This window comes from Pantherophis guttatus, chromosome 5 (genome assembly GCF_059756535.1).
Source record: "Pantherophis guttatus breed Tessera chromosome 5, ASM5975653v1, whole genome shotgun sequence".
Lineage (NCBI taxonomy): Eukaryota > Metazoa > Chordata > Lepidosauria > Squamata > Colubridae > Pantherophis > Pantherophis guttatus.
The window spans coordinates 65,178,991-65,185,552 of NC_142067.1; the positions used below are offsets into that span (position 1 = coordinate 65,178,991).

At 47.3% G+C, this 6,562-nt stretch overlaps 2 protein-coding genes across 2 annotated transcripts in view; one reads left to right on the forward strand and one right to left on the reverse strand.

Moving 5' to 3' along the window:
- The window catches only part of CFAP47 (cilia and flagella associated protein 47), a 596,979-nt gene that overhangs the window by 531,442 nt on the left and 58,975 nt on the right, over positions 1-6,562 (forward strand). The gene's annotated exons all lie outside the window — the stretch shown is intronic.
- The window catches only part of LOC148113425 (uncharacterized), a 165,922-nt gene continuing 160,325 nt past the window's right edge, over positions 966-6,562 (reverse strand). The window contains exon 4 of the transcript XR_015728228.1: positions 966-1,336. The gene's annotated coding sequence lies outside the window, so the exon portion shown is untranslated. The remainder of the gene's footprint in view (positions 1,337-6,562) is intronic.

Here is a 6,562-nt window from a genome sequence, read left to right on the forward strand (position 1 = left end):
TCTAAAGGTCATCACCCTAAACTGGTAGCATCTTAATGGGCAATTGAAGGCAGTCTTCCATTCATCATCTTCTTTGATTCTCACTCAGTAATATGCCTCCCTGAGGTCTAGTTTGGTGAACACTTTCCCTTTGGCTAAATGTCCCAGCATCTCTTTCATGAGGGGGAGCGGGTACATGTTCTCTACACACATGTCATTTATACCCCTACAATTTATGCATAATCTTAGTGATCCATCTTTTTTCTCCTTAAATAGCATGCTGCTACTCGGGATTTGGAGGCTGAATGAAACCCCTTGCCAAGTTTTTATCAATGTAGTCCCTCAATTCCCCATTTCCCTTGGAGTCGTTGAGTATATCTTGGGTTTCAGAAGTTTTGCTCCTAGCAGGATCTCAATAGCACAGTCCGTGGGATGGGGGTGGGTGGGGGGTAGGATGTCACATTCTTTTTCATTGAATGCCTTCTCTAAATTCCAGTATTGTTGGGTGGATGGTTTGTGCTTTTGGCAGCAATTTAGATTCTGCTTTTGTACACTCAAGTCCTCCCCTCTCTTCTTTCTGCTGGCTGGGCTCGGCATGGTTTTCTTTTGGGGATTTCTTTCCCTTCCCTGTTATGGCCATGCACCTCTCTCCCTTTCCCCAATGTATGATGGGTTTCTGCTTGGTCAGCCAGGCTAACCCCAATATCATAGCTTCTGCCATCTTAGAGGCAACCATGAACTGAATGGTCTCTTGGTGAGTTCCTAACTTAAGGTGGACAGGCTCTGTTAGGTAGGAGGCAGGCAAGCCTCCAATGATGGAACCATTGACCTGTTCAAATCTCATAGGTTGGCATAGCTTTCTCACTTGCATCCCCAACTTCCAAACTGTCTGCAGGCTGACTAAGCATCGGGTGCACCCTGAATCTATTAGGTTTCAGGGTTCCAAGTAATACACCCATAGCTAACAGAACTCTGAGGCAGGTAGATTCCTCAAAGAATAGTTTTATTGGGTATATCATACTGGCACACTTCTGGTGAAAACAAATACTGAAGGGTCCCGTGGTTTTCACCTGATTAAAAGTAAAAGATTTTTCCTTTTCCCAAACAATCAGTCACATGATCCAATCAAGGTGCCATCCGGTTGCCTGGTAATGTCACTCCGCCTCTTTCTCTGGCCACCTGTGGGAATGTCTTTGGTTCCCAGGAGAAAGTATTTTGTTTTGGCTACAAAACCCCAGCTATCTTTATTCCCCCCTCCCTATTCGTCAGCTCCAGTGTGGCAACATTGAAACTTCAAAATGGCTTCGGTCATGTCAGCTTCAGGATTGACAGGTGACCCTTAATTGAAAAGGACTTCCTACAAAGAAAAGAAAGTGCAGAGAGGTTACTCAAGGTTCAGCCTAATCTCCCCTTCCTCCCCCTGGAGGCCCCTTAGGTTTCTGGGGGGTATTCATCATGAAACTGTTTGACCAACCTATCTGCCTTCACTTCCCAGCTCTTGACTCAGGTGGCTTCAGAGAGTGGGTACCCCTTACACTGCATAAGTTACTGCAGCTGGCCTCTATGCAACTTAGAATCCAGGATTTTCTCCACCTTGTAATGTGTTTCCCCTTGCACCACTATTGGTTTTGGGGGTGCCCGATCTACCGGCCTGATCTGGGAGCCTACCACCAGCTTTAACAAGCTGCTGTGAAAGACTGGATGCGTTTTCCCTAACAAAGGAGTTTAAGCTGTACCAAGGTAACAGGGTTGATTACTTTCACTATAGGGAAAGGCCCTATAAACTTTGGTCCTAGTTTTTTTGCAAGGGAGCTTTAACTTTAGGCACTTCGTTGAGAGGTAGACCTTGCTCCCAACTCAGAACGGCACTTGGGGGCTGCAGTATTTGTCAGATTGTGTTTTATGGGCTTTTGCCGCTTCTCATAAAGCCTGCTTGGTATTTTCCCATGCCTCCTTCAATGCTTCCATCCATTCATTTAGTAACATGGATGAGGGGGGCTCCTTTGGGGAGTTCAGGCATGGGGATGAATTTCATGCCACTAGTGACCTGGAAAGGAGTCAGGCCAGTGCTGCCGTTGCACCACATTATTGTATGCCACCTCAGTGAATGACAGTAACTCTGCCCAAATAGAGTGCTGATAGTTTTTTTTTTTTTAATTTGATTTATATGCCGCCCTTCTCCGAAGACTCAGGGCAGCTTACAATGTGCTCAGCAATAGCCTTCATCCTTTTGTATATTTATACAAAGTCATCTTATTGCCCCCACAAACTGGGTCCTCATTTCACCTACCTTAGAAAGGATGGAAGGCTGAGTCAACCTTGAGCCTTGGCGAGATTCGAACCCTGCAGTAATTGCAGGCAGCTGGTCTTAATAACCAGCTTAATAACAGGGTGCCTTAAACCCCTGTACCACCAAGACATAGCATCTCAACTACTACTTCACCATTGCATTTATACATTCCATGGACCCATTGGTACTTGGATGAAATGCTGAGCCCCTGCAAGGACCCAATGGACCTAATTAACTCCGTCCAGAACTTGGTGGTGAATTGGATCCCCCTATCAGAGGTGATTCTGTGGGGAACGCCATGCAACCTATAAATCTGCCTTATGAACAGTCTGGCCAGCTTTTGTGCTGATGGGAGCCCTGGGCAAGCTATGAAATGGGCTTGCTTCAAGGACAAATCTATTATGGTCCAAATGACTATATTTTCCCCACTCTCAGGGAGCTCAACAATGAAATCCATGGCAATTTCTTTCCAGGGTCTGGACAAATCTGCTACTTGTTGAAGCAGCCCTTGGGGCTTCCCTGGCCTTTTTTTCATGGCTGCACAAGTGACATAGCTTTTGACATAGTCCTCAATGTCTTTTTTCATCTTTGGCCACCAAATTGCCTTCTGGCCAAGTGCAGAGTTTTCAAATATACAAAGAGCCCTGCCTGCTTAGAATCTTGACTCTGTTGGAGTACTTGGAGTCACAGGCTCTTAGGCACATACAATTTTGAGCCTTTCCAGGCTAGTCCATCTCTCAGGGTCAGTGCCTTTCTGTTGTCATTGTACCATGGGTCGGCTGGCAGCTTGTCTCTTAGTTTTTGGGTCAACCCCCCCCCCCATCTGTGGCTCTTTATCGTCTAGCCTATCCTCGGGTCATGGCTTGTGAGGCAGGTTGGAGGGGGGAATCATAGCATGAACCACCTCTTCACATTTACTATTGTATTTTGGCTTGCTCGATAGGACATCTATCAGGAGGTTCTCCCCCCACCCCCCATCCCAGGGATGTATTTTAGCTTGAAATTAAACTGTTTGAAGTACTGTGCCCAACCAATTTGCTTTGGGGGAAGTTTCCATGGGATCTTGAGTGCTCTAAGTTCTTATGATCAGTCCACACTTCAAACGGTACATGGCTGCCCTCAAGGAAGTGTATCACTTCCAGTAGAGCCCATCAGACTGTATGGGCTTCCTTCTCTCACACCACCCATCTCCTCTCAGTCTCCATCAATTTTTTGAAGGTGTATGCAGAGGGTTGCAAGTTCATCAGCATTGTTATGAAGGAGAACTGCTGTGATGGCTACATCACTGGCATCATCTTGGGCTATGAAGGACTGTCCTGGATTAGGGTACTTGAGGATTGGCTTCTTGGTGAATAGGGCTTTCAGTGCCTCAAATGCCCACTGGGATTCTAAAATTCAATTTAGGGGTTGGTTTGGCCATGGTTGCTGCAGGCCTCCCCCAGTTTTTAATAGCTCAGTGATGGACAGGGCAATTTCAGTGAATGAATTGCCTATAGAAGTTGGCAAACCCCAAGAAACTCTGAAGCTGTTTTCATGTATGAGGGGCTTGACAGTCTAAGACCACTTTAACTTTAGCTGGGTCCATTTCTATGCCCTCTTTTGACACTCAGTAGCTGTAAGGCCCGGCCTCTCCCCCTTATTCAAGAAAGTAGACTCTTCAAACTTGGCATTTCAAAAGGAACCTTTTATTGAATAGAGGTGATAGCAGGATGAAAAGAAAGCAGGCTCTGAGGGCCCTTTAGTTAGAATAAAGGAATTAGAAATCCCTCGCAACAGTCCAATGTGGATTCAGCCAATCCACAGGTGCAAAGATGTTATTGTACCGGCCGCTCTGAGAAAGTGATAATGGAACTTTCCCAGGGTCATCCTCCGCCGGCTCTCAGGTGATGCAGTCCACATGGCCCTCCCTCCCCTTACATTCTGCAAAAGGAACAAAATGCAAGGCACTTAGGTGCCAGGCTAGAAGTTATAAATCAATAAATTGCACGATATAGGATATATAAGAAAGAAAGTAATAAGTAGAGAAATTTTTTAAAAAAACCTTCCCCTGAAGAATGGCAGATATACAGATCTGACAGTAGCCCAGGTAGTCCAGGCTAGTCTTGTGGAATTCACATTTTGATAGCTTCACATATAGCTTAGCCACAAGGAGTTTCTTCAGTACTTGGTGCATCAATTTAATGTGCTCTTCTAGGGTCTCAGTGAAAATGAGGATGTTATTTAGGTACACAAGGACTTCTTTATACAGGTGCTCATGCAGCACCTGGTTTATCAGTTGCATAAAGATTGCAGGGACTCCCTGCAACCCAAAGGGTGTTACTTTGAATTGAAAGCTCCCTAAGGGACAGTTGAAGGCGGTTTTCCACTTGTCTCTTTCCTTAATTTGCACCTGATAATATGCTTCTCATAGGTCTAGCTTAATGAATACCTTTCCCTTGGCTAGGTGTGCCAGCATGTCTTTCATGAGGGGGAGTGGGTACATGTTCTCCACACATATGACATTAATCCTTTAAAATCAACACAAAGCCTCATTGACCTGTCTCTTTTCTCTTTAAAGAGGACTGGGGTGGCCACTCTGGATTTTGCTGGCTGTATGACCCCTTGGGTTAGATTGGTGTCGATGTACTCCCTCAGTTCTCTCATCTAATTGGGGGTCATGGAGTACATCTTGGGCTTGGGTAGTTTTGCCCCTGGTATGATCTCTATGGTGCAGTCGGTGGGTTGGTGGGGGGGAGCATGTTGCAATCCCCCTCACTGAACACTCCAGCTAAGTTCTGGTATTCTCTGGGGATCTGGGGAGTGCCTGGGGGCTGCTGTGAGGCAGTGGCCACTTTTTTGCTTCGCTTAGTGCCATTCAGTCATTGGACAACTCCTTTCCTGTAAACATTGGGAGGGGGGAGAGGGCCTATTCCCAGCTTCAGCTTTATGTAACCACCTTCCCATGAGATGGTGGGGCCCCATTTGTCCAGCCATGCCAGCCCCAGAATCACTGCTTCTGTCATTTTTGATGTCACTATGAATTGGATCAGTTCCCAGTGCCGGCCCATCTCTAATATCACAGGTTCAGTGAGGAGCGTGGCTGGGGCTCCTCCTATTAGTGACCCATTGACTTGCTCGAAGCGTATGGGGTTGGCTAGGGGCTTTGTCATGATTCTTAGCTTCAGGACTGTGGGCAGACTGATCAGACACTGGGTACAGACTGTGTCTATGATTCCTTCTACTTCCCCCTGTGCTAGTGGTCTTGGGTGCCACTAGCTTCAAATGAATGGTGAAGGGACAGATGATTTCACTTAACATCGGGTCATACTTGCCGTTGTCCTCACTGTCATAGATTGTCATCAGTTGGGTCTCCGGGACCGGAGTTCCCCCCTCCTTACTGATGGGAGGGGGGACCTTGATGGCTTGGTGGACAAACTTTCCCTTCTCCATATCTTTTTGTGGTGACTTTTTTGGCTTGGTTGACTCCGAGGTCTTTACTTGTGGGATGAGGGATGGAGCCAGGTACTCAGCCACTCGGTGACCTTGCTGGCCATATCAGAAGCATTTAATCATCAGGGCTCCCCTTGACTGCTCTTCCTCTTGGCGGGGGTTAGATTGCTGGGTGAGCTGCCACCGCTCAGGTTGGCTTTTGGATTTTTTATCAGTCAATCCTCCCTTCTTGTGCTGATGCAGCTCGAGGTCCATGGCCACTGCCATCCGGTACCACTCGTGGATTCAGTTGGGGACTTCTCAGCAGATGTAGGTGTGAAGCAACTCCTTGTCCAAGTCTTCTTTAAAGAAGTAGATCAGGAGTCACTCAGGCTATTGTCATAGCTTGCCAGCAACTCTCCTGAAGTTTCGGAGGTACTCTTTGGTTGAGCAGCCCATTTGCTTCATCTCTCTGATTTCCTCCCCATCCTGGGCTTGGGATTCATCCTTGAATCTGGCCCTCAGCTCCTACAGGAAAACATTGATGTTTGCCAGCTCTGCTGCATCCTCGTCCTACAGTTGGGTCACCCATTCTGCTGCTTCCCCCGTTAGGTTGTCAGTGATGGCTCAGACTATCGCTATGTTGTTGGGGTAGTCACCTCCATACTCATCAAAGTGGGCCCACAGCCGGTTCAGGTAGAATGCTAGCTTGTCTGGGTCTCCATCGAAGGTAGTTCTGAAGCGTGGTGGAGCAGCAATCCGGGCTGGCGGTGAAAGTGGTGGTAGTGCTGGAGGCATAGGTCCATTGAGTTTGGAGCCAACCATGCCCCAGGTGGTAGGCCCAGCCAGGTGACACTTGCCAATTCAGTGGGAGCTGGGGCTGGC